Here is a 27197-nt window from a genome sequence, read left to right as displayed (position 1 = left end):
CAAAATACCTTTCCAAGAGCTTTATTCTGTATCTTATTCGCTTCTTTAAAGCTTGATTGAAATGAAGAGAACTTAACTTTTGAATAGGTTTTTATAATTCCTTCACCACTGCTCCTCATCTATTCATTCAATCAGGCCTTACAGAGACCCTCCCAAAGTCAAACCAGTGGCTGCTGAGCACAGAGAGGAAGGCCATCGGGCAGCTGAGAGGCCATGACTAAGCTGAAGTTGGGAGGAAGCAGAAACAATGAGACAGGAATGACTCACAGGGCAGGGATTTTCAACAACTTTGAGACTCACAGCAGTGGAGGAATGAGATGCCATTAGATAGCAAGAAGCAAAGAAACCAGTTAACTCAAGAGAAACTGAGTTCAAGAGGAAAACTGAAAATCCCTGCTATTGAATCCATGCCTTGAATGGAGAACAACTATCCAGTTGTCTTTAAAAAGTCCACATCCATGAAGGGTCCCACCAATACCAAGGCCTTGGGAGGTATTTCCTGGGTTCCCTTGAGGCCTGGTATCATAATAAAGAGTCTGTCTTTTTATACAGTCTTGGAACAATCCCACTTCCATTAACAAAGACAGCAATAGGCTCTATTACTTTCAATCAAATGTATCTTGCTAAACAAATACTTACAAAGTTGTTTAAGAAATTCTTCTTGGAAGTTAACACTTGGCAACTGTAAGTCACTTCAAGAGGGAAATAATTTTATGTCATGCAGTACCACCTACCTATTTAAACAAGTTATTTCCATTTTCTACATTTCTTATTAACAAAATCGCCCTAAATACACCTATATGATCAGCAGGTACTAGATTACTAGATTCACCTTTCTTATTCTAATTTAAGAACTGCCTAAAAATAAACACCCTCTTCCCCCATTTACTACCAAACTTCTCAAAATACACTGAGTTGTTTCAAAGTTTTTTTTTTTTAAAAGATATATTTATTTATACAGAGCTGGGGTACAGGCCAGAGATGCGGAGGGTGAGAGGATTCACCAGAGACAGAATGGGGAGCAGAACAGGCAGATCAACGCAGCACACTGCTGAGGGGAGCAGTGGGCGGGTCAGGAGAGGTCTGCCACGCCATGTGGATCTCCTCCGGGGCAGGCAGAATCGAACTCATGCGGAAGTGGCTTTAGCTTCTTAGTGCAGTGCTTTAACCGGCTGAGCTACCAGGGAGGGCCCATGTTTCAAAGTTTTTAAAAGGAATGACAAGATACTTGTCCCCAAGCAGTCCCCCCCCTAGACAAAGCACATACAAATTAGACTACCCTTCATCACACTGAAAAGAGCTTTAATGTTTATATGCACATATATAAACTTACCTATAAATACACACACACAAACATATATACATATTGCTATACACATATATATATGTAAACAAACTATCACTTGATATAAAAGTGCTATAGAGTGCTGAATAGTGCTAAAGAATAATGCTATTTGTTGCAATTTCTTCTAAAAACACTTACATGATACATTATCTAAATCTTTGGTTTTAAGTGTATATGTTTTAAATCAAAGAAGACTTTTTTTATCATTAGAAACCAACAAATTTTTGATAAGATGGTCTTGTGTTATATTTTGGGAATAAGCATTTCCTGTCCAGATTTGTACTTCTGTCCTATTCCCAGTGACTTTTAAACAACTTGAGGTCACAGTGGTCTCTCTTTAATTAGTATCTCACTGGAGGGAGGGAAGTATGTCAAGAGGAAAAGAATGCACAGACGTTATAAACAAAGATCTTCAAGGCAACTCAGTGATTTGCTCAAAGAATAAAAAAAAATCTCCTTTTTCTGTTCTAACTAAGTAAAACCAGAAGTGGTTTTAAATTTTTACAAAAACTGGGAAGGCTGGAAATTTTAGATACGGTTGTTTATTCTGCTTTAATCACACTTTATCTCTATTTCACTTTGATAGCTTTGACTGAAAACTATGCATTCACTGTCTAGATAACTATAGAGATACATAAAGAAAACAATGATTCAGAAAAAACTTTCATTTAAGGCAAGATTCCACTAAGGTTTCAGCAATACTCAAGTTTTATTGATACATTTTCTTCCTTGAAAATAAAGAAATACAACATTCAGAAGTAATTTACCTAAAAGATCTGTTTTAAATAGATTAAGTAGCTAACCTCTCATTCATGCAATCAACCAATCTTCTGAAGCCAGAAACAAAAATTTTATTTAAACTAGGCTCCCCACAATAAATGAATGCATAAGTAATAATGAATTAAAATAAATTTTATCTGAAACTTAAGAACAACACAATTTAAATTTCTAAGAAGTCTAAATATATAAAATAAAATGTATACATGCCAATCTGTCTACCTAGGTATCTGCATAGCTGTGTGAATGTGTATCAAGACAGGAACTCCATTATTATATTTTCAAAATAGCAAAGAGTAAAATTTTTGATAGTTGAAGATTGTTATGTGAATGAAAAAGCAATGCTTTTAGTTTATTAAAAACACTGACACTGATTAAAAGTTTCTATTGGGTACTAGTTACAAGAAAACACCTCAGCAGGGTGCTTAGCTCCAGTTTCATAATCACATAGTATACTGCATCTACAGGATTATGTTCCAGGCGAGTTTGCATGTTAAGTCGAATTTCATTTTCTTCAGGAAGTGACTTTTATTCAAGATTGAATACAGCTGTTAGCATAGACCACTGTTCCAAAAACATTTCTATGAGAACTGGAGAAAACACCATTTTAAGAATGCAAATTCACTTTCATTATAACAAGTCTGTGAAACTAAACGGAGTGGAATCTTAGGTCTCTATTTGTTAATTAAATTAGGTCTTTATAAATATTCAAAAGAAAACGAGCAGAGTGATTAAAGAATGGCTGTAAGACTTCCCAGGTACTTCTGTTGCCTATATTTTAATAACCAGATCACCAGTTTGCTTATAACAAACTTGGTCTTTTTTTTGGTCTCAAAAGTCAAGGTTAAGACTAACAGATTTTTTTTCTCTACTCTCCAATAGAACTTCGCTTTCTCGCTTTATATTCACAGAAATGAAGCCTGGCAAATAGAGTGAGGCCTCAACAGAGGAAATGCTGCCAAGTAAAAACACCGGATGTAATCGAGACCACAAGAGACACACACTGGGTTATAAATGTCGAACTAAGAAGCGCTATTGGAGAGAAACAAAGTCTAACTCTTTTTATTAGATGATTAACAGTTGTGAAATCTTATTATCCCATCGTTTACTCCCCCCAAACTCAAAATTGTTGGTAATTCCTTGTATCGTACTAGTTCCACTTTCTGGAGACTTAAAAGGAAAGAAATTATGAACGCTGCAACCTTGGTCATTCCCCTATCTGTGTGGGAAGGAGAAAAAGGGATAAGAGCCTCCACCTACCAGACAAAAACATGTAGAGTAAGTAACTTGAGGAAATAGCCTTTCCTAAGAATGTCTTTTCCAATAGCATTACAGCAAATGTATTTTTTAAAACAGTCAAAATTAATCTGCCTATAAATGAACAGATAACACAGTAAGTTAATGAGAACTATATAGCTGTCCTTGGTGGTAAAGCAGAGATAGGAAAACTTCATTTTAAAAGTCCACAGTAGCTATGTTTCTATTCCAGCCTTTGACACCGCACTTCCTTTTGTACAGTGATGGTTCTAACTATGATGAATATTGTTTCCCCATTGGCTATAGAAATTCAAGTTTGAACTGTTTTTTTAAGAGCAAAGGAGTAAGATTTAGACACCTCTGTCCTCTCAGATTTTCTCGCATTTGGCTATCAGGACTTTCCAAGAATCTAATTTCAATGGCTTTCTATGACTTTTTCTAAAGATATTTGCAATTAAATGCATTTGTCTGTTGAAAATAATTCTTCAAACCAAAAGTTAAAATTCAATTTACATTTGAGTAAGGGATCAGAATACAATAGTTATCGAAACATAGGTAAGCTTTACTTCTTAAGACCTTGACTGACAGGAGCGGTAGCAATTTTTATGCTTTAAAAGTTAACAGGAAGTTTTCCCTTTTTTTCCCCCACATTATATCATCAATATTTCTTAGGAAAATGAACACTTCTCTTAAGAATGAAAGACTCTACAATAACTCACAGAAGGAAAAGCACATATCTCACTAAGAAACAGTCATTTTTGAAACTGTTTTGTTTTTTATATATATATATATATATATATATATATACACACATATATATGTGTGTATATATACACACATATATACACATATATACATATATACACATATGCATACATATATGTGTGTATATATACACATATATACATATATGCATACATATATATGTATGTGTGTGTGTATATATATATATGTGTGTATGTCAGCCATCTTATTATTTCAAACAAGCTCTCTGGAAAAAAAAAGAAAGAAAGAAAATCTTTGCCACTAGAGGGAGTTCAAAAATTCCTTTTATATCAATAAATATGTGAAGTAAATTTAACTTCTGAAACAATGAAACATATGATTGTAATAATGTCTTCTTTACTAAGCTGTAAGACTAAATCAGAGATTAGGCTTTTAAGGGATATATTTTCCCTTAAACTAGAAAAACTACTATGACTATATTAGATGGTTATTATGCACAGCACATTTATATTAAAAATGACCTTAAAAAAGTTTAATCTCTGGAAGTAGAACAGGTCAATTGTTTGGTTTTTATTGCTTATTCACTGCGAATGGGATCTTTTGACTTACCAAGCTTTATATAATAATAACTGCAGTCAAATTTTCTCTCCCATTCTGTATATATTATAAACTAGATCGTAAAATTTGAAAAGATAAAAATTCTTTCCTTATTCTCATAGCATTCACAAATTTTACAAATTTCCTATGTGTTTTGAATTCCTGCTCAACAAAATGGTGACTGGCCAGCTAGCAGTCATTCCTCTGTACTATGGCCCTCCCCTGACCTCCAAATTTCCCTTCCTTGCATCTACAGTGAGATTGCTTTTGGCTGATATGGACACACAGTCCCAACAAGAGAAAAACACTGGAGTTTCCCCTGTGCCAGCTAAGAATTTGTTTGAGAGGGTAGGGGGAGAAATGGTAGGGAAAATGATTCAGATATCAAGCATGGCTTAGTTCACCTAGGCAATAATTGATAATATATCGGAAGGAAAATGATTGCTAGAAATCAGTTTTTCAAAATAAATTGCGTGATCATGTCCCAGATAGAACAAAATGCAAATTTGGCTTAGATCCAGACTGGTACTCCTTCAACCTACCAGTCCATGTCTTCACTGAAGTGATATCTCTCAGTCTTTTGGGTAGAAAGGTTCGTATTACCTATATAAATCATGCCACACTTTTCCCCCAGCAGTCACAATACAAGTTAGATCAACGAGTGCAAATGTAAGTTATAGACACAGTCTCCAGGCTGCAAAGCTTTAATTGAATATCTCTGTAGATTAAGCACCTTTCACTTTTTATCTTTCACTGACTAATTATGAATTAAATCCTTCACTTCACCTACAAGACCTCATAAGAGTTAATGGTCATTTTACCCCCAACAGCATCTTGCACCATTCTTTTCTCACTCACCAAGTTCTAGATATCCTCATCTTTTAACTCAACGCATCTGTGAAGAAACCTATCTAGCAACATGTTTCACACATGCTATTCCCTCTGCATGGAATATTCTGCCTCTGCCTTTAGTTGATTCCTACTTATCCTTCTAGCCTCAGCTCACCACACTTCTACCAGAGATTCTTCTCTCATACCTCCTCACCCCCAAAAGGCTGGGTCTTCCTATTATATAGCTTTACAGTAAGACAAGGTATATATATATATATATATATATATATGTATATCCTTTTCTGAACTCTTTGAATTACAATTTATTTCATTTCCATCCTCACATTAAAGTTCCTTGAGACAAGGGGTCACATTTGTTTTTATACCAGTGTCTTGTACAACATGGAACTGGTATTCAATACTCAATACTATTTATTGAATATGAATGTACTATACTTGAGGAACTCAAAAATATATATTTATGTACAAACAGCATATAGGTACTCCTTAAAGCATAAAGAATGTCACCATGTCAATAAGAGATAAAATGGATGAAAGGGCAAAGTGGAATCTGATGAATAATAAGATAGAGATCAAATAATACACAGTGAGAGAATAACTCCATTGTTATTTGAACAAGATAAATACCAAATGGTGACTATAGAAAGCTTGCGGAAACAGTTCCAAAAGCGTCTATCAGAACAGGCAAAGTTTACACAAATGCCTTTTTCTGACCCACTAAAAATAGCACAGTACCTAAGCACTTGTCATCAAAAATACTTTTCTACCCTTCATTCTACCTTTCCATCTGCTGTCTCAAATGTTTTCCAAACTCTAGGAAATAAAGGAGACAGTGGTTTCATAGGGCACAGGCAGTGACTAATTCAAAGAAATGCCATTTTAAAGATACCTCCCTACATGTAAAGACTTGTATACCCCTGGCAGCAATGCAGCTTGGCATCTATGGAGGAACTCAGATTAGTTACAGCAAACTAACCCAGCCCAAGAAAAGGCCTGCGCAAAATCCAGATATAAGGGTGTGAAATGTTTGCGAGTGAGGCAAGGGCAAGCAGCCCTCCATGTAGCTTAGTGGCAATGTGTTTAAGAAGGAGCCAGAGCTTTGCGGAAAGCTAAACTTGCTGCAACATGACAGAGAAATCTTTGTGACTTGCTGATGTGTCTGAAACGGAGGTTGGGAAACACTGATGACAAGCATTTTATATAATGGTTTATAATTCTGGACAAATGTGCTAAGTATCCTGTTCAACTACCTAGAACAAAGCAGAATTAGACCTAGAATATCACCTTCATTGCCCAAAATTCAAGCAGTTCACATCACATATGTGGGAAGTCTGATGGGATGAGAACTCCTCCTCCTGAGGTCCGTGACTCCTGCCTTGCTGGCTGAACCTCCTGTATAAATACCTATTCCCACTGGTTTTGATATGAAGATAGGAAAAACATGCTTAAAATGTATCTATTCATAAAAAATTGAATTTTCAGTCACACTATTTTTAGTTTCACAATAAGAATCACTGAAATTTGGGCCACACAACAAACATTAAGTGACATTACAGTCTCATTGGCATAAATTATTTCAGCAACAAGGTGGTAAAAGGCTTCCATTATAGAAGACTCACTTGGGAAAGCACACTAGTGCACACACATTTTTCTGGTTCTGATCTGAAGACATGTGGTTTGCTTTGAAGACTGTTCTTTTTTTACATTACATCTCCACAATGCAATCTCAAAATCACTTTAGCAACTATTCATAAGTGAATTTTAATTCCCAAGTATACTTAACTATCAGTCTCTCAACATGAGCACAATAGTTTAAAATCAGTTTGGATTATCCAGGAACATATCTATGCAACTGAACTGTGCTTCTTAAGTAGGGAATTGTGCAATCCATGTTTACTTTAGGTTATATGATAAGGACTCAGCTACTAATCATTTTAATCTCACATTTTTATGACCTTTTTGTTTAATGTCAATATTTTCATTGGCATATATCAAGATCTGAACATACCTTACATCAGAAATTTTGTTTAAACTGAGAGAAGGGCACAAATTACTTCAAATGACTCAGAAAGGAACATAGTGACCTGATTTTCACTTATTAAGAGTCTGCAATGAAATATAACTTCTAGAAGAAACAACACTCATTAGGAAAAGTGTAGTCACTAGATTATGAGTGGTATTTAATTAGCACATGATTGTAGTTTATTTTAAAGGAATGTTGCTATTTCTATAAGCAATGCATTCAACAACAGGTATAAATTAATTCAGGTATTTCAAAAATCTTCCTCTAGTCAACAGTTTCAGCACATCTAGTTACCACCTATTTTATCAACACTACTAAAAACCGACACACTGGACATGAGTTTGATTTTTCTCCCCACTGCTCACTCAGAAAAATAAGCATGAAGGACTCTTTAAGGGAGATAGCAGGAGGGAAAAAGAAATAAATGAGTTAGAAAATTGCCTATAAAAATGCTATCCATTACAATTTTCTGTATGATAAAGTTGTTTTCAGGTGCAATGCCCACTTGGCGACCACTACTCAGTATAGCTAGTGGGCACTCGCTATACAGGGGACAGCATCTTAATGGCACTTCATTTTAATTTAAATAATCATGTATAGCTAGAGGCTATTGTATTAGACATCACAGGTCTCTAATTTACTGGAACTCTAAAAAATAAAGAAGTAAATTGTAGCATATCATCATTTAAATGTGGCGATCATTTTTTGGCCAGGAGGAGCGTACAATTATTTTTATCTGATGATTATCTAATAGATCTTTTAAAACTACTACTAATTAAGTTATGAAAAGAATCTTCAACCACAAAAAAGTAAAAGTAGTGTCAGGAAGGCTGGAGACGACCGACGGTCAGGGAAGCAAAGACAAAAGCCTACTCAGGAGTCCTATGGTCACTTTTTTGCTTTCTAGAGACTTAAATATTAAAGGGTGCTTGGTATTTTAAACCAAAACAGTTCAACCTGATCCAAGTTTCTATATAACCAGAAGAACTAAGCAGAACTGAAAAAAAAATTAGGTTTTGTAACTCTCTCTAGAAATGACTGGGAGGATGTCCTATTAAAAAAACTCTCTAACGAGACCTGAGCTCCTCTGGATGAATCAATCTGTAGTCATCCCTCAGTATCACCCAGGATTGGCTCCAAAACCCCCACAGATACCACAATCCCTGAACTACCAAGTCCCTTACAAAAGTGACTTACTATATGTCATAGCCTACACATATACTACATATACTTTAAATCATCTCTAACTACTTGCAATGCCTAATATGATGCAAATAATATGTAAATACTTGCCATGCTGTATTATTTAGTAAATAATGACAAGAAAAATGTCTACATGTTCAGAACAGATGCAACTATCATAGACCTAAGTATCATACAAATACATGGTGTATTTTTTACCCAATATTAGTGGAACCCAAGAAAGTACATGTCAAACCCACATCCTAGCACTTCTTTTATCACCCATTTATAATACCTTCTATGGAATGAACACTTTCATTCATCTAAATTTCTCTCACACTCTCCTAAGTAAGCAGAGTAGTAATCATTCTCCTTATTTTATAGTTTAAGAAGAAGACGAAGTTAAGTGACTTGACAAAGGCAACCGGAATGTCAAAGTACTCACTTCTATTCCATCACTGGTTCTTCAGAATATCTGATGTACAATAATCATGTGATACATTTACTGACTTACTGAAATGCAATGACAGCAGTAGATTTTTATATTAACCAAGTCATAATTTGTATTGGGGGGATTTTTTACACTAAAATTCCAGCCTTACTTTTTCTTCTGAAAAAGATATTTATCTCAAGATCATCTTTGGCTCTGAGAAATTAGACATATACTACTACTCCCCAAAATAACAGGAAAACCAAAAAAAGTTTGTATGGCCAAATGAAATACAATAATGGCAATTCTAGAATAATTTTCAAATCTAGACTAAATTAATCTTCTAAAATTAATTTTCCAAATTACCTAAAGAATCAAGAATGAACTCATTACAAGTATCTCCAAAACTTATTATAATGTGTAAATAAATGTTCCATCACATAATTGTTACTCAATAAGCATTGATAAATTGAGAGGAAGGTAGGGTGAGGGAGGAGTTTTGATCAACATTATTAGCTTTATAAAGTCACCTCTATGTAACAACCCATCAAGAAAGATTTCCTGTTGTTCACGGTAGCATTTCATCTTATTTGAATAAATGAAATGGGCAATTTCTCTAAAATTGTCCCTTCTGTTTTAAGTTACATAGGTAAATAACCATGACAATCTCCAAATGCCCATCAATTCCTTTCCTTCATGTACTCACATGCCACACCACCATCAAGGAGGAATCTTTCTCACTTCATCTTGAATGTGGGCTGGCATGGCAACCTGTGACTAATAAAATGTGGCGGAAGTGATACTGTGCCTGGAAGCTTCCACTTTTCCTTGTGGAAACCAGACATAATGTAAGAAGCCCAAGTATAGTCCTGTGTGAAATACCAGCTATGCAGTTGGGAAAGAGGATAAGAGCAAAGCAAGAGGCACTAGCTATTGAAAGTGAAACTGTCATAACCTTCTAGCCCATCCAAGCTGCCAACTGAATGCAGCTGGGAGAGTGAGCACAGCTGAATACAGTCCAGGGACCCCATACATCATGCTAGTTGCCAAATCTTGTCCAAATTCCTCAGCCATAGAATCGTGAGAAATAGAATTTTATTGATGCTTTAAGCTATGAAGTTTTGAGTTTTTCTGTTATGTTATGTACTCTATTCTGTTACCAAACTTGTTTCTTTTACTTTTTCTTCCAAATAAAAGAAATAACTTAGAAGTTCCAGTTGTCCATTTTCACTAAGACTTAAGTATAGCTGAGGGTGTTAGCATCATGCAAAAAGCCTACCTAAACAGAGCCTCCCTGATGACACAAGGGGTTAAGTCTTAGCACTATCATGCTATGGGTGGCCAGTGCAGCAAGAGTTCAATCCCCGGCCAGGGAGCTACCCACATGGTATAGCAGACCTCTCCTGTCTTGCCCACTGCTCCCCTCAGCAGTGTATTTCAGTGGATCTGCCTGTTTTGCTCACCATTCTGTCTTTGGTAAATCCTCTTACTTCTCCCTCCCCATACTTCTGGCCTATATCCCAGCTCTTATATGCATAAGTAAAATAAACCTTAAAAAATAAAAATGCCTACCCAAACAAAATTTTTGTTCTTGAAGTTTTCTGCTTCATTAGTCTCTTATTGCCACCATCAAGTAAAAAAGAAAATAAAATTAAAAGGGAGCTAATAGAGTAATGAGTTCCTAGAAATGTAGAATATATATATTGTTTAGAAAGAAATGTTTAGCAAAACAATCCTCTGCTAAAACTTTTCAAACTGAAATGTGTAGGGTGATGAAATTAAAAAAAAAAAAAAAAACTAAGATAAAACTGAAATGAAGCAGTGAGGCTGTCCATCTATGGACAAATTCCAGAATCTCACCCCTGATCCAACTTCCCTTTTTGAATATTTTATTCAATGATGGGATAAAAACTTTAAATCATTACAAAATATAAGAAGATAAGTGCTAGGTTTGCACATTAATCTTATTTGCTTATGGAGGAGACTGCTTCATTTCCCTACAATGAAATGATGCTGGGAAAACATTTTTAACAGACAAAATAAATATGACTGGCATGAAAAACTGAATAGCTAGAGTGGTCTAAGATGCTAAAAGGGGATAGATACTCTCTAAGGGAGAGGCTGCTTTAGAATTCCCAATGCACTTAGACTGAGCCCTGAAAGAGCGATGTGAGAGGAGAAAAGAATTTATGTAAAAATAGAATGGCAAATTGGCAATCACTCTCTTAGAGGCCATCATCCCAGATCTTCATCTCAGACCTTCATGGTTACCCTTAGTGCTATCTATTTTATCTCCACCGTTGCCACCCCATTTTGTGTCCAGTTTATGGCTCCCACATGAGCCCTTGTAAAAGTGTTGTGGGGAGAGAAAGGTACAAAGTATAAAATCTTCTCATTTGTCTAGCAATCTCTCCCAGTTTATCACATTTGACAAGGATGGTATATAATCCATAATAAAGTGAAATAAATCCATAAAGCAAAGTATACCTAATGCCTGACTCAATTTGGAAAGTTGCCAGTTCTGTCAGAAATGTGAACACTCCAATCCATTATTCAGTAGACAGAATCTTCATCTTTCCATCAGTATGTGGAGGAGTAACAGATGTCGAAATAGGACCAATTTGTGGTGATGAATGAATCGTGTAGTCTCTATAATCATATGAACAAAGGGAGTCCATGAATATGAAACTTTCTTCTAGAACAACCGCCCAAGAGTTTGATGGGCATGACTCACAATATTTTTATATCTTTGGGACCTGTAACATAGGAATTGTTTGAATTATAAGGGTTACAAGTACAAAGGAAGAGTCAATATCATATACGATACCTTTTATGTCACTCAAGAAAAACCGGAGACACATGAAACTTCAGAGCTTTTCTAAAGCCAAGTGTCAATCAAAGTCATATTAGACACTTCCTGTTCAAGGGGTTAAAAACATGCAAGTGCATTTCTCTGAAATGTATGGTTTTCAAAAGCTGGGCTCCAAAAATGCAATTTTTTTCCTGTAATCAGCTGAGATTTTTGAAAAGACCTGGACCAGGTATAAGAAATGCCTTAGGGTTCTGCTGTCCCTATCACCAGCAGGGAGAAAGAAGTTTCTTTGATGATGATGCATTTACTAACTTCCCATCAAGTCCTTTTTGCTTTTTAAGAGCACTGAAAGCATTCAGAAGTAAAGAATACTCTTTGAGAACACTATGAGAGATTCAGTAGAGGAATCAAGTTATACAAAGGCCATTGTTTATGTAGACAAAAGTCAATTTTAGGATGATCAAAGCTTTCCAGTAAAGGGGAACCTAGAGGATTCAGCCTTTGTATTAGAACAGATGATCAGATGGATTGAGCCTCTTACCTAAGTGGAAGGCAATACTCCTGGCCACAGGAATGATTCTGACACCTAAAACCAATGCAAGTCCCTGACTTCAGGACACTTCCACCTCAGTTCCATCTTGACAATACACTAACTGATCTTTTTATCTGTCAACTTACAAGTCAAGGAATACCACACTTATTCTTAGAAGGATGTCTTTTGGAGCAAGTATAAGAGTTGTCATTTTTACTGTGTGGGCAAAGCTCATCCCAACTCCTCCTTTCCCCTTCTCACCACAATCTGTTTGCTCTAAAATGGCCCTTCACTGGTCTTTCCTCCCTAAGATTCTTTTGAGGGCTTCCAAAGCACAGACATATACATGCACACTGGAGGCAGCTAATTTCCTCTTCTTTCAAGAATTCTCGCATAAAACATTCTGTCACATTCCCTAGGCCTCCATCCTGTATTATTCATTAGCCTGCAAATGTTCTGATGGAGGAAAGAAATTCCTCTTAATTGTAAAAATATTTTTCAGTTTTGTACTTTTTGTATTATTAACATAGACTAAAATATAGACTGTGTTTAGTTCATGAGTTTTGATAAAAATATACAATTGTGTAACCACCACACAAAAGAAATGATCTGTAGAAAGCTATAGCGTATTTCCATCCCTGAGAGATTTTTACCATATCCCTTCCTGTCAACCTCTCTTTCCAACACTCATCTAACATTTATCACCACATATTTCATGCTAATGACTCCATTTTTGGTGACAGACTTCTTCTACTTAGCATATTTTTGAAATTCAGAAATGTCATTGCTTGAATGAGTAGCCTTTTCTTTTTTGTTGCTGAGTAGTATTCTATTATAAAGGAATTGTTTATCCTTTCTTCTATTAATAGATATTTGGTTTCCAGTATTTAGCTTTGTGTATAAGACTGCTATAAACATTGTTCTGAAAATCTCTTCATTGGCTTATATTTTTTATTTCTTATTGGTGGAGACTTAAGAATGGAACTGCTGTGTCATATGATTGATCTATATTTAACTTTATAATAAGTTGCCCAATAGTTCTCCAATGTGTGGTTAGACCTTTCCCAAGTAAATGAGAACTGCAGGTGCTTCAGATCCTCCCCAGAATTTGGTCTTATCAGTCTTTAATTTTAGCTCTTCTTGCAGATGCAAAATGGTGTATCATGTGATTAGAACTTGCACTTCCCAGAAAGTACCTTTTTGGGTTTATTGGTCTTCAAAAATCTTCTTTGTATTTTATTGTACCTGTTCAAGTCCTTAATTAGATTGCTGGTCTTTTTTCCATAGCCTGGTAAAAAGTCTTGATATATTTTGGATTCAATTCTTTCATGAACTATAAATGCTATATAATGAATATTTTCCCTACTGGTACCTGTCTCTTCAATGTTTTAAAGATATATTTTGGTAGGAAGACAAGTACATTTTTATCAATTTTTAAGTTAACAATTAGTGCTTTTTTGTGTGATGTCCAAGAAATCTTTACTTAGTCTGAGGTCACAAAGACATCCTCCTCAGTCTTCTAGAAAACATTATTGTTACGCATGAGTCTAATTTCCAGTTCAAGTTAATTGTTTAAGCATGCAGAAATCAAAGTTCTTTATTTTATCTCAGAGAGATTTTCTCTTGATAATGCATTTGCCTACAATTTGGGAACTAACATCCTGGTACATGTAAAATATAATGTATAAGCACCTTAATTTACATGTGAGTTTTCATGCCCACTATGCTGATTTTATTTTCCACTGCATTGAAAATTCTAGAACAGGTTATCGCAACACTGACAACTATCACATGGATATATCACTTAAGCTGTATACCCTACAGTAACTAGAAACTATATTCCATAAACATAAATATTTCACTTTGATTTTTTTATAAAGGAGGAGCCTATATAGATACAAATGACTCAGGTTCTAATTTTAGTGAAAGTTTTATAAATTGACTCACAAGTAGAATTATTTAGAATGAAATGTTAGGAAGTGTTAAATTTTCACATAGTCAAAATAGGATAGAGATGAGCAATGGGCATAGTTCATGAACATGAATTCAGAATGTAGCAAAGAAGAACTGCCAGGAAAGGGGAGCAGAAAACACATGACTGCTTTCTGTCTTGCCTTTTTTCCTCCTCATTTTTTCAAATCCCTGCCAGCCAAACAGAAATGGCTTGATTCATAATATAACTCCTCTTTACATAAAGAGAGTCAGGAAGAACTGGAGGGTGTCAGATCTTGAAAATTTATCTGTTATCTGAAAATCAGCTAACTCCAATTTCTCCACCCTTTTAATTAAATTCAAATACTAGTCAGTATTGAATTTAAAGCAGGAAATGGAATATTGGTCATTGAATTAGGCCATTTATCTGTAAAAACCACTGGCAACTTCTCAATTGTTTTCTGCTTAGCTTTCTAAGATACTAACTAAAATGGAAATAACTTTGACCCAAACTCCCCATAGGCAGAATCTTAAGGGTATTGATTTTTTTATTAAGGATGAAGTACCTTGATTTCTATAGCAATATCATACATGAGCACATGTTCTATTTTCTGTTGTATAAGTACAAAAGTGTGAGTGTGTTTTTAGGTAAAGTAGGAAAGTAGAATTAGCAGACTTCCTTTTATATCACTAGGAATACTGTGCCTTCATTATAAGGTAGAAAGTACACACAATGTCATCTTGATACTTCTGGGTGATGTGAAAAGACTCTATGTCTATTTGAGAACATTCTCCAGTGCTGGCAGATGGGGTGAAGAAGTATGGCAGGGGCAGATCAATACCAATAGGAACAACTTCTATATAGAAAATTTATACATAAAATATATTCTACTAAGGCTTATCAAGATTCATGGGAAAGAGGGGGCGTTTCCAAGTCATGCTGTGAATTCCCAATGCTAGTGACCATTTAATATGCAAATATGAAGTATTTGGAGGCCACATAGAGTTACAGAAGTCTTAGGTAAAGTCATACAAACCTGTTAGATATCTAATAATAATATGATTGAATGCTCAATAGATGCCGTGCACTAAATATTCTATGTGTCCTAAATCATTTTTCATCATCATAAAGCACTGAAATATGCCTGAAACACCATAAAGCAACTGTTATTCTTAGTTTACACAACTGAGAAACAGAGAGGGTAACTTGCCACAAGTCACATTTGAACTTAAACATTGTGATCCCAGAACCTCTTTCCTATCTGCTATGAACTTAATTGTTCCCCCACCCCAAAATTTATAAGTTGAAGTTTTAACTAGGGATTTTAGGATGAAATATAGTTAAATGAGATTCTATAGATGGGGTTGCAATTACTAGGATTGGTGGTTTCTGTCTCCATCAACATACACCAAGGACGACAAGATAAGCCCATAGCAAGAAGAGGGTCATCTACCATGCAGGAAAAGAGAGCTTGCTAAAATCCAACATGCTACCATCCTGACCTTGAATGTAGAGCCTTTTAAGAACTGTGAGAAAAAAAACTTCTGGTTTTTTAAGCCTCCCAGTCTTTGGTGTTTTGCTAAGGCAGCATGAGCAAACTAAGACACTCTGAATTTCCCCCAGGAACTTCCAAACAAGGAGAGAATAAAAAAGAAGAAACAATTCTTGGCTTCACCTATAATTTCTTCTTATACTAAAAAATTTGCCCCCCTTTCATAGGGTACTAAAAGCATGTAAGAATTGAAATTTTATTTGATTTTATCACTATAAATATTCATAGATTAATAAAACATATGCATTAATGTATTTAGGTTAAGACTTGTTTACTATATTGATCTTCACAAAAAAAGAAATAACATCTGCTAATCAATATAAATGTGAAAGTTTTTGGTCAGATATTTAGCATAACTAGATTTTCAAGCAGGAACTCTGGGAGTAAAGTGGAATAAGAATGAAGACCTTAAATGAATGTGTGTTATAATGTTCCAGATTTATTTTAAAAAATAATCAAAGCATTACTAGTTATGCTAAATGTCTAGCATTCCAAACTAGTGAAAGAAATTATTAGTCTCTAAAAGGTCTTTGTCAACTCTAACATCTATAAACATTTAAGTGGTATTGAGCAGATTCCATAATATTATCTGCTTTTAACTGTGGAAATCAATGCAATTATTAAGAAGCTATCTGAATAATTCATGTTGTAAGAAAAGACCTTCAGAGTAGCCATAATGTGTTTGCATCTTAATGGTATTTTGAATAAAGCTGTGTCTTGCTACAATGCACATTTGGTAAGCAAGACTAATCAATCCCCATCCATCAGTTCAGAGGTAGCAAAGAGAAATTCTGACAGTTTTAGAAGAAGAACTGAGCTATCCGCCTTTGATAAATAAGCCATTTGGGCAAGTTTCTTCACCCACTAGCACAGAAAAAGGAAGATACTACTTGCCATTTCATCCACTCCCTACCTTGTTGGGCTTTTGACAGTCCGCTGTCAGTACTACTATTCAGTGATAATCGTGGCAAGGTCAATCAGCCAGGTTAACCAGACAAAATGCCTAATCATCAGCCCCAAGTATGAATTAAGTGCCAAATGGCTAGCCCTGGGTAATGACATTTATGTAGGCACACTTTTCTCACTTTGGAACTTTTTTTTTTTTAAAGATTTATTTATTCATATAGAACTGGGTACAGGCCAGAGATGCGGAGGGTTCACCAGAGACAGAGCGGGGAGCAGAACAGGCAGATGGATGAAGTACACTGCTGAGGGGAGCAGCGGGCAGGTCACCTCCGGGGCAGGCGGGAGTCGAACTCATGAGGAAGTGGCGTTAGCTTCTCAGTGCTGTGCTTTAGCCCACTGCGCCACCAGGGAGGGCCATGGCATTTCTTCTTCAGAAAAAAACATACCAGCTACTTCTATCCTTTTTCTAGTTCACATTAGTGGTGGAGTCTGCAAGCAGGAACTTTGGGAGGTCATGTATGTGAGAAACCTACTAATCAGAAAGCCTATTGTTGAAAATGATATCTATTATGAGAAATTGTTTCTATTACTACACCACTCACCCAATCTGGGGTAGCTCTTGTTCCCTACTGCCTTAACGTCAGTGTTATACATGGAATCCCTTAGAAAGCTTTCCTCTCAGGTCTAGGCGGTTCTCTTCCCTTAGCTTAGCCTACAAAGTTTTCCATGATCTGTCCTTGACTTTTCTCTTCAGTTCCATCCATAAATACTGTCCTCTACTCTGCCACACCCTAGCCACAACAAACTGCTCACTGTTTCCGGAAAGTTTCACACTTTCTCTCCCATTGTTACTTTCCACCTCGAGTAGTCTTCTTCCCCTCTGTGCTCTAACTGCTCTTGCTAGAGACCAGTATTCTGAGAGTGGACAGAGAGTATATTAATCAGTAGAATTAACTGCTATGAAAAATAACCTCAAATCTTATAGGCAGAGCATCATGAAAACTTATTTCTCAATTACATTAGTCTAATGTTATTAGGGGGTAGGGTGGGGCTGTTTCCAGGTAGAACAATGAACTGCACAAGGACACTGGCATTTTCTGTCTAACCATGGTAGCACCTTCCAGACCTGCTCTCAGAAAAGAAAAAAAAGAGTATAAAGGATCTTATGTCCAGGCCAAGATGTGCTGTGCATGATTTCCATCCACATTCCACACACCACAACTCAGTCACAGGGCTCCACCCTTACTGCAAAAGAACATGGGAAACGCAGCTGCTGGGGGAAAATGAAACAAGAAAACAAGAATGCTGAATTCTGAGCCCTGTCTCTAGAGGACACTAGTCTGTTCTCTACAAAAGTCTGTAGCTACTGATCTCATTGAACTTAACTGCCCTGGATAGGGAAAGTATGTATGTTGCTTTATCTGTTTCTCCAACTCAAATATAAGTTGAGTTGATGACAAAAGTGTGGCTTTCACTGTTATACTGCTAACATAAAGCACAGGACATAGGACATTCCTGTCACAAGTGTCAGTTTACATGTATGTGCACAGATCAATGAAGGTGTCTTGCCCACTCTTCATATTACTCCTAACTAGTTTTCTGAAATGGTATTTGAAGACCAAAGATCAAGACACCCCCAAGCATAGTTCCTCTGGCACTGGGAAACAAAAGATACCACAGAGGCTCTTACAGTGGATTGGATGAGGCCCTATTCTGATAGCCACAGAAAATATGCGGCCATCTTTTTAGTGGTCTCCAAAAGCATGAGTGAGTTCTTATTTATCTCACAATTGTCAGCACTCTTAGAAAATGTCTGTTGAATGAATGAGTGAAAAATATTGCTAAATATAGGGTAATCAGATCCACTATTAACTTCATGCCAAAAGTAAAAAATAAGAAACTTATTATGTTATTTATCTTCATATTCTGTTTATAATACCAGTTCTACTACATTTTAGCATCAAGAAAAAATTTCTAAATTTGTACTACTTTTTAAATAAAGTGAAAGGTAGAAATCACTTTACTGCTTAAATTTGATAATGCTCAACCTGACTTTTAGCAGGGGTGGTTTTTTCTGCAAATGTAAAAGTACGCCTTCTTCTTTTGGACTAATTCATTACAAACTAAGATATCATCATTAGGAAACTGAAAAAGCAGGAAAGGCTGTCTTCCTTTCCCAGTCTATAAATAAACAGGAAGACAAAGATAAATACTGAAGTTGTTCCCAAGCCGATATTTTGAAACTCATGTTGACCTGCCTTAAATGCCTTACTTACTGTGACGAATTTTTGTTAAGGAAAAAAAAAAAAACCTTAATGTCTACAACTAGAAAAATATCCAAAGAATGTGCTTTCTGATTTGTACTAACAGTTAAAGAAATAGTCAGGATCTTTTCATCTATTTGTTTATGTCAAAACTAATTTAAACATTTGTTCTTTGGCTATTAGATGTTATACTCAAAATGCCCAATATTAACCTCTTGAAATGAGAGGTTCACCTTCTAGTGGTTTCACAGCTCTTATATCTTTTGATAAATAAAAGAAAAGCAAGGATCTAAAACCAGACCAAAAACATATTTACTTTAGAATTACAGTATAACATAAATCTGAATTAAAATGTAAACATCAACAATCAATCCTTTTTTGGTACTAAAAATAACCCCTCTGTTTCTTTACTGGTAATTTCCCAAACTCACCAAAACCTTGTCAGACAGAATATGCAAATGAAACTTTTAATACAGCATTATCTTGAAAAAATCATCAATGATCTCCATCTAATTTTTGTTTTCATATTTATTACACGGCCTTAAAAGGTCAATGAAAATCATATGGCTAAAACCTCAAAATAAATTTGAACCCTTGAAGAGAACTTCTCAGGGAATTTGAATCTCAACTTGTGGGCCTGGAGTCCCTGCTATTTGGACCTCCTGGGCATGATCAAGCTCCAAATCTAGAAAATCCTATTGTTAAAGAGAGGGCCCTGTGGAATAAAAGGAACTAAGAGAAGATGAAAAGCGAGATTTATAGTTTCACTTAGAGGCACCTAAGTTCCAAGAAATTCCAAAGCCCTCAGGTCCCTGGGCTCCTGGGATCATGGGACTCGCCTAACAAGGATCCCCTTCCAGGGTGGGTACTTTTACCAGGTGAGAGCATCAAAGGCTGTCAATGCCCTTATTCTATGATTAGCAATATTTACTGGCAAGTGTTTGGTAAGCTGAGCACCCTGCTATAGGGGTAGTAATCACAAAACTAAGCAAAGGCAGACCGAGAGCAGGTCCTCACAGAGCTTAGGCTAACAGGGAAGATCTGCATTTACCAATCAAAAGCCAATGTGGTGACAACCTTCTGTGAGAAATTAGGAGCTACCAGAACAAATTACAGGGGTTCCTATCTTATAGGGGTGTGGGCAGTGAGGGGAGGCTTCCCTGAGAAAGTAATAAGCAATGCTAGTGACACTTGCTCATATCACTTAATCTAGCAATGCCTCATCTATCAATTGAGATATTAATAGTACCTGTCACATAGCATTGTTGACATTAGATGAATGCAAGCACAATTCACAGTGACAGCATCTGGCATATGAACAATATATATCCCTGCAATTACTGTTAATATTCTGATACTTATGCTAACATTATTGGCCTGAAGGAGTAAGTTAGCCAGGTACAAGGAACTCCTCTAGACTGCAATAAAATTATGCAAAACCCCTGAAACCCAAAAAGTTGTAGCTGCTTTTGATAAATTATGACATGGAAAAAAAAAAGGGGGGGAGAGAAAGAGAAAAAAATGAAATAAACTCAGAGATCTCTATAAAAGGTCCTTTTCTGAATCCATTTCAAATGATCGCCTCTCACCCTAACAATCCTAAGAGCTTTTCCCTTCACCCTTCCTTCCCTTCCAGATATCATACTGCAATCCTTTTTTAATAATTTCTTCCATTTTCCAATTTTTCTCTATCAATTATGTACTACTTTCCTAATTTAAAAAAAAAGCAAAAACTGCTTTTAAAAGGAATACCTACATTATTTCCCTTTTTATAATCAACCTAATTTCTGCAAAATTTGGAACTTACTCCTTGTTCAATTTCTTCTATTCCTGATCAATCAGCAATTTACTGCCACCAGCCATTGAAACAGATCTCTTAGAAAGGTTATCAGGTAGAACTCAAATATTATGTTTATAAACACAGACTTGGTTTCTTATACAACCACTCAAAATATTTCATGACCTCTATAGCCCACAAAATAGCATCTGAACTTCTTAGCAAAATCACCCAAATAGTCCAGAATCTAAGCCAAATCTATCCTTCCAATAAGCTTTCTCCTCTAGTCATCATTGTCCATACCCTCCTGTAGCCACACAATTTTTCTTACCAAATATCCTATTATTGCATATACTTTCTTGTCCCTCTCTCTTTAACCCATTTTAGTCTCTCCACCCAGAGACTTCCAACCTTCTCAATCTTGTAAAATTCTATGCCATCTTCCAAACTCAGTGAGCTTCAATATCATATCCTTTATGAAAGTTTCTCCTGTCCTATCCACCTTTCCCCTAAGCCTAACCCTTGGGAACAATATCCATATTGTCCTTCATCGAGTTATATAAATGTTCATCTCTCTGCTTGCATTATGATTTCCATCAAAGTAGAAACCATATCTAATTTTCCTTTGTGTGTCTGAGCTCTTAGTTCACAATTCAGTAAAGACTTGTGTCATTGCTACTCAAATCAAAATAATGTTTTAATGGTTTTTTGAGGAAATCTCAAGCGAGGTAGTATACTGACAGCAAATTAGACACAGAAAAGATGCAAAGATAATATGTGCAAGTAATTTCAATCAGCCTTCTCTCACAATTTTTTGTGCATAGTTATCAACTCAGTAAATTTTATTGTGCATTCACTATCTACCAGGCACTATGATAGACACTAGGCATAATTAATTGTGAATAAAACAGACCACTGGTCTTCAGAGGGCTTACAGTCTACTTGTGAGTTATATAAATAAATAAATTACAGATTATGCTGAAGGGAAAAGAACAGACCAGGAGAGATGGCAACTTTCAGGCCCCAATTTAAACTGGGAAAACAGAGAGGCCCTCTCTAAGTAACTGTGACAATGAGAAATGAAGGGTGAGGAGGGATTAACCATGTTAAGCATGGAGAAAAAACATTCCAAAAAGAAGAAAGGTGTCCTGGGGGGTTCTGAGGCAAGACAGTGAGTGGTGTGTTTGAGAAGGGAAGAATGGTCAGTATGCCTGGAATCTGGTGAAGAAGTAGGATTGAAGGGGCAGTTTCCTCTAGGACGTGCAGTTCTATGAAAGAGGCTGTACTTTCTTCTAGGAACACCCACCCACTGAAGATGCTGGGAAGTGGGGTGGGGGATGACAGAGTCAGGTTAAGGTTTTTAAAATAATAATCTTAAATGAGAAGTTAAAATTCCTTCAAGGTAGAATTACTAGTGAAGTGTAAAAGTGTTCCATTTATTTGATTTTCTAGTGCATTTAGGATAATAGTTATTTGAACCTCTATCAGTGAAATATTAAGTTTTCAGTCAAATACTTGTCTCTGACCATTCTCCAAACTTAAACTCAAACCACACCCTTGTTTCTAGGAAAAATGCACTTCAGCTTACAAAGTTATTGTACAGACCTTGCTTCAAGAATGCTACCCTGTACATGCCAACAAATGTTTAATAAAGTTACAGTTCGACAGCTGTAAAACCTCTTGTCGAGACAGCCTAGTCTCTGGGTTGAAACTCAGATTTTTCATCTTAACTTCAGCTGAAGACTACTAGCCTATTCTGAGTGAGTTGATGCTTTATAAATGGCATATAAAAAACAGTGATGGTTCTTCTTTTATTTGTTTAGAAATGTCACAATCCTCTCTGTTGAGAACAAATTCACTCAACTTAGAAAAAGGAGAGAGAACACAGTCTCATTTTTAGAATGTTCAAGTGACATTCTGTTAAGCCACAAGAAATGTTACAATCAGAAAGAGTGAGAGGAAGGCACAGAAATAAAGCTGCAGGTTGAGCAAGGTCTCGAGTCACACACTTGCACATTGCAATGCATAGACTTGGAAGGCATGTAGCAAAATCACATGGGTGCCACAGAGAGCCTGGAAAGGAAAATTTTGAATATGCATAGAGAAGATACCCCAAAAGTACACAAAACCCAGACCAGACAAAAAGGAAAAAAAAGAAGAAAGAAAGAGGTCAGAGAAATACAACCACCACATGCAATATAATATAATCTCTTTGCCCAACCTTTTAGTGGAGCATGATTTATCCAACATAGACAATGCTTGGAAATCAAAGGAAAAGGAAACCAGGAGGTAGAAAGGAAAGACCTCTTGGTCATATAAAGAAAATGGGACTTAAGAGTTTCAAAAAAAAAAAAAATCCTGAAAATGAAGTAGTAGCTGTAATATACTGAGTAAGATCATGAATAATATAAGTTAGTTTTTATTTAGCACATACTTTTTGTTAGGTGCTGTACTACGTGCTTTTCAGGAGTTATCTGATTTATACCCTCTACTACCTCTATGGTAGGTAGTAATTTTAAACCTTTGAAATGTGAGGTAACTGTTGCTAAATCCAGTATCACAAAATTTAAACGTGAATATGAGGTCAGCCCTGCCTGACTGGAGTTTTTGCAAATAAATTCCTGGTAAGTTATATAGCTGCTTTTAATCTAGATAAGTGAGGTTTAAATAACATACAATATACATTTGTACCTTAACTCTTTTAGTGAAAAGTTTTCTAAGTCAGATTTTAGATTTTCCTTCTTTCTTAAACACAATATGTTGAGCATAATTTAAAGTTCTCATAGTAATTTACAATCTGTTGAGCATAATTTAAATATCAGCTATCATATTCTGCCTTGGTTGCAACCTCAGGAGATACTAAGATATGTAGGACTCTTTGTTCCTGCACCAAATGGGATACAAATGTTGTTTGAGTCATCCTTGGTTTAAATATTCTGTCTATTCCCCCTTCGCTGTGTTACAATCTCTAACTTTGGCTGCTGTCAAGGGCTGAGTTTGGGCAGCAAACCCTTCGATTTCCACTCCTCTCAACCCCTACCCCAGTCAGTTGCTTCTTGCTTCTCTAAGCTCCTCTTGCCCAGCCATAGCCTCCTGAATTTCAACCAGCTCAATTCAACACATTTTAATAAAGTCAACTAAACCTATGTTTGTATTCTGTGGGCTTATTTTATCAAGAAATACTGTGTCCGATCAAGAAAACTCATACTTCTTTCCAGCAAACCTCAACTAGACATTTCTGAAAGACTCTATAGCTTAGAGGAGGCTGAGAAGAATAACAATCTTGTGGATCAGCAGTCACATCCCCATTTTACAGAGAGAAAAACCAAGACACAGAAACATTAAGCAGCTCACATAGGCCTGCTTGGATGTGAACCATCTTTCTGATTCCTACGCTTCACTGCTATCAATAGAAAACACACACATACAAATTTCTTGTAATACTAATGGCCTCAGGAAATAGCCACAATTTGCTTAATGTAGTTAATGTATGGTAAGCATTGAATAGTATCACAAATCTGCATTGAAACTATACAGATATAATGAAACTACACAGAAACTGAACAGAATTCAGAGCCAGGGCAGAGATTGCTAAACAAGCATCATATAATATTTGATCAGCCGGGCAGTGAGGTTGATGAAGTCTATGCATTAATCAGTGCCAACCTGAATGTCACACTCACACATCATGTGACTTCCTCACTGATTTCCTGGCACTCTTGGGGCAACCCATCTCTTTTGAGGCAGATTATTACATAAGAATAAAACAACCATGCAAAGAAATATAGTTTTCTCTAATACATATTAAATAGCTTTTATTTTTATAAAAAAATAACTTTTGTATATCATCTCACTGAAGTTTTTCTGATCACCTTATTTAGACAGCTTATTCAGAAGCTCATTTGTCTCTGATTTAGACCTAATTCTACTTCAGGCTGGTTGTCTGAATTCATTTATTTATCTAACCAATATTCATTAAGCAGATACTCTGCTACAGATACAGTGTGCTACATATCATGCTACATAGTCGGATAGAGATGACTCCTTTCATAGTATATAATCTTGGATATTTAATTACACTGTGAATGTACAGTGATTGTAACTGGATTACCATGCACCTTCATGCATGCACAATAAATATTAAAATTGTCAGTATTTTAAAAGTGGATCAAGAAACTTCCCACAGAAGTTGTTTCATATGTGAAATTGCATTAGTAGGCATTTTCTCCCCAATTCACTAATATTTAATACCTTTATACAGAAAGAAGGGGTTTTCACAAGGCAACTTCACTCCAAAGAACTTCCCTAGACCTGTGACAAGAACTGTTGTTCACATTTTGGACTCCTGGGTTTCAGAACACACAGACTGAAGGAAATCTCATGAGACCATCTCTAAACACAAAAGCCAATAATATAGATGACTTGTAGAGAGTGGCAGAGAAATGACTACTTGAAGGAAGAGGGGACCAGGTCCTTACACTTCACTCACTTCAAAGTCACACAGCTTTTTTGTGCTGCCTTGATTCTTCTTAACCACAGATCAGAGATGCCCAATCAGAAATTGTAGCAGTTTCAAAAGCTCCTGGAAAGTTCTGGCAGCACCTTTATGACACCGCTTAGGAGGCAGGACCTCACACTCACTGGGTGGGCCAATTGCTTTTGTGAGCAATGGCATTTTGAGATTGCTGGAGATTGGTTTACATGTGTGCTGCAAACAATCCCTGTGCCCAGTGTCTCTGGCACTGTAGATTCCAGTTTTCTAACACAGGCATGTTGACTCCTATGTCCCAGAAGGATCTACTTACTCTTTGCTGGGTTACTCAAGTTGCTGCTTCCTTAGAAAATTCTCTAATAGGCTTCCCAAGGACATGACATTTAAATCTTAGAAAAATAAACAGGACACCACATAAAGTAGTGCCATTCTTTCGGCATAGAAGATTTACATTTAAAATGCTTTTACTTGATCCTCCAAGATCTTTTTAATAGCACAAATGCTTAAAAGATTAAATGCATTTTGGGGAGATTTTAAATCCATAATTCTTAATAGTATCTTTGAAATAGCTGAAAATGATACACAGGCTGATCTTTAAAAAATTCAAAAGAAGTATGAACCAACATAAGCATTACAAGTCTGACCTATTTTTAAACACTTTGGTCTTTCTCCCATGCTTTCATCACTAACTTTGACCAAAACTGTATTATTGCACATGTTATAGGGCGAAGCTTACAGCCTAAAGTAATCAGGGGGCATTTTATGACCAAAGCCCTCATTAAATAATTTATTCCACTTTTCCACTACTTGGAAAGTAAAGTTTCAGAAAAGTGCCACATACTATAATATAACTCAAAGCACAGCAACTGACTTACTGAATAGATGAGATAACATCTAATGCACTTACTTCTTTCTAAAAGATAAGTTCATCAATATCGATTGAACCCAACATGCACAAAAGCATATATTAGGAGAGAGGAACTTCCTCTAAACAGCACTAAGCAAGCCTAAGTTTGCTGAACCATGGGAGAACTTATGGCTTTCCTTAGACCAACATCATTAATTGGGAAGAATCCTTAATTACAATCTAACACACAATTAAATCCATTGACCCTGTAGATCTGTTAAGACAAATCTCTAGCCCATAGAAGACACTCTTCCTAAGCAGGCGATGACTGCCCCCCCCACTCCACCCACCCCTTGCCCCCGCTAATCCCAACTATTCCCTCCTTAACCTGAAGCCAGGCCATCTAGGAGAATGTGTTGCTGCTAATCATAAATTAGGGAGGCATCTGCTATTAAGTGAAGACTAGGAAATCAAGGTCACTTAACACCTCCGAAAGCAACACTCTGAGGAGTGGGGAAGGTGGTGTGAACCCTGAGTGCCTGCATCACTCAGTGTGTCACCATAGGAAATCAACACCCAGGACTCTACAACTGCAGCTCTACAACTTGTGGCTGAGTCCGAGTAGGTCCACTGGCAAATTATGGGTATCACCACAGGTCGCAGCAGGCTAGCTGTAGTGGGGAGGAAGCTCTGGTGTGGCTGCCACAGTGAGGCTCTCTCCCTTTTCTACCACAGGCCTCCAGGCAACCTGGTGCTTTTATTTATTTATTTTTATTTTCCTCTGGCTATTTTGTTCCATTTTCAAAAGGCTGCCCTTACCTGACTACTCAAATGTCATCAATGCAACACCCACTCAATAGGTCATGTGAAAGAAGATGTGTTTTCTCTCAGTC

At 36.3% G+C, this 27197-nt stretch overlaps 1 protein-coding gene across 5 annotated transcripts in view; it reads right to left on the bottom strand.

The window, feature by feature from the left end:
• Nucleotides 1-27197, bottom strand: part of RBMS1 (RNA binding motif, single stranded interacting protein 1) — a 200486-nt gene that overhangs the window by 139664 nt on the left and 33625 nt on the right. The gene's annotated exons all lie outside the window — the stretch shown is intronic.

The sequence above is a fragment of the Condylura cristata genome, unplaced genomic scaffold (genome assembly GCF_000260355.1).
Source record: "Condylura cristata isolate star-nosed mole 26May11 unplaced genomic scaffold, ConCri1.0 scaffold00002, whole genome shotgun sequence".
Lineage (NCBI taxonomy): Eukaryota > Metazoa > Chordata > Mammalia > Eulipotyphla > Talpidae > Condylura > Condylura cristata.
The sequence above is the reverse complement of the archived record's forward strand: the minus strand, read 5'-3'. Positions and strand labels throughout refer to the sequence as shown.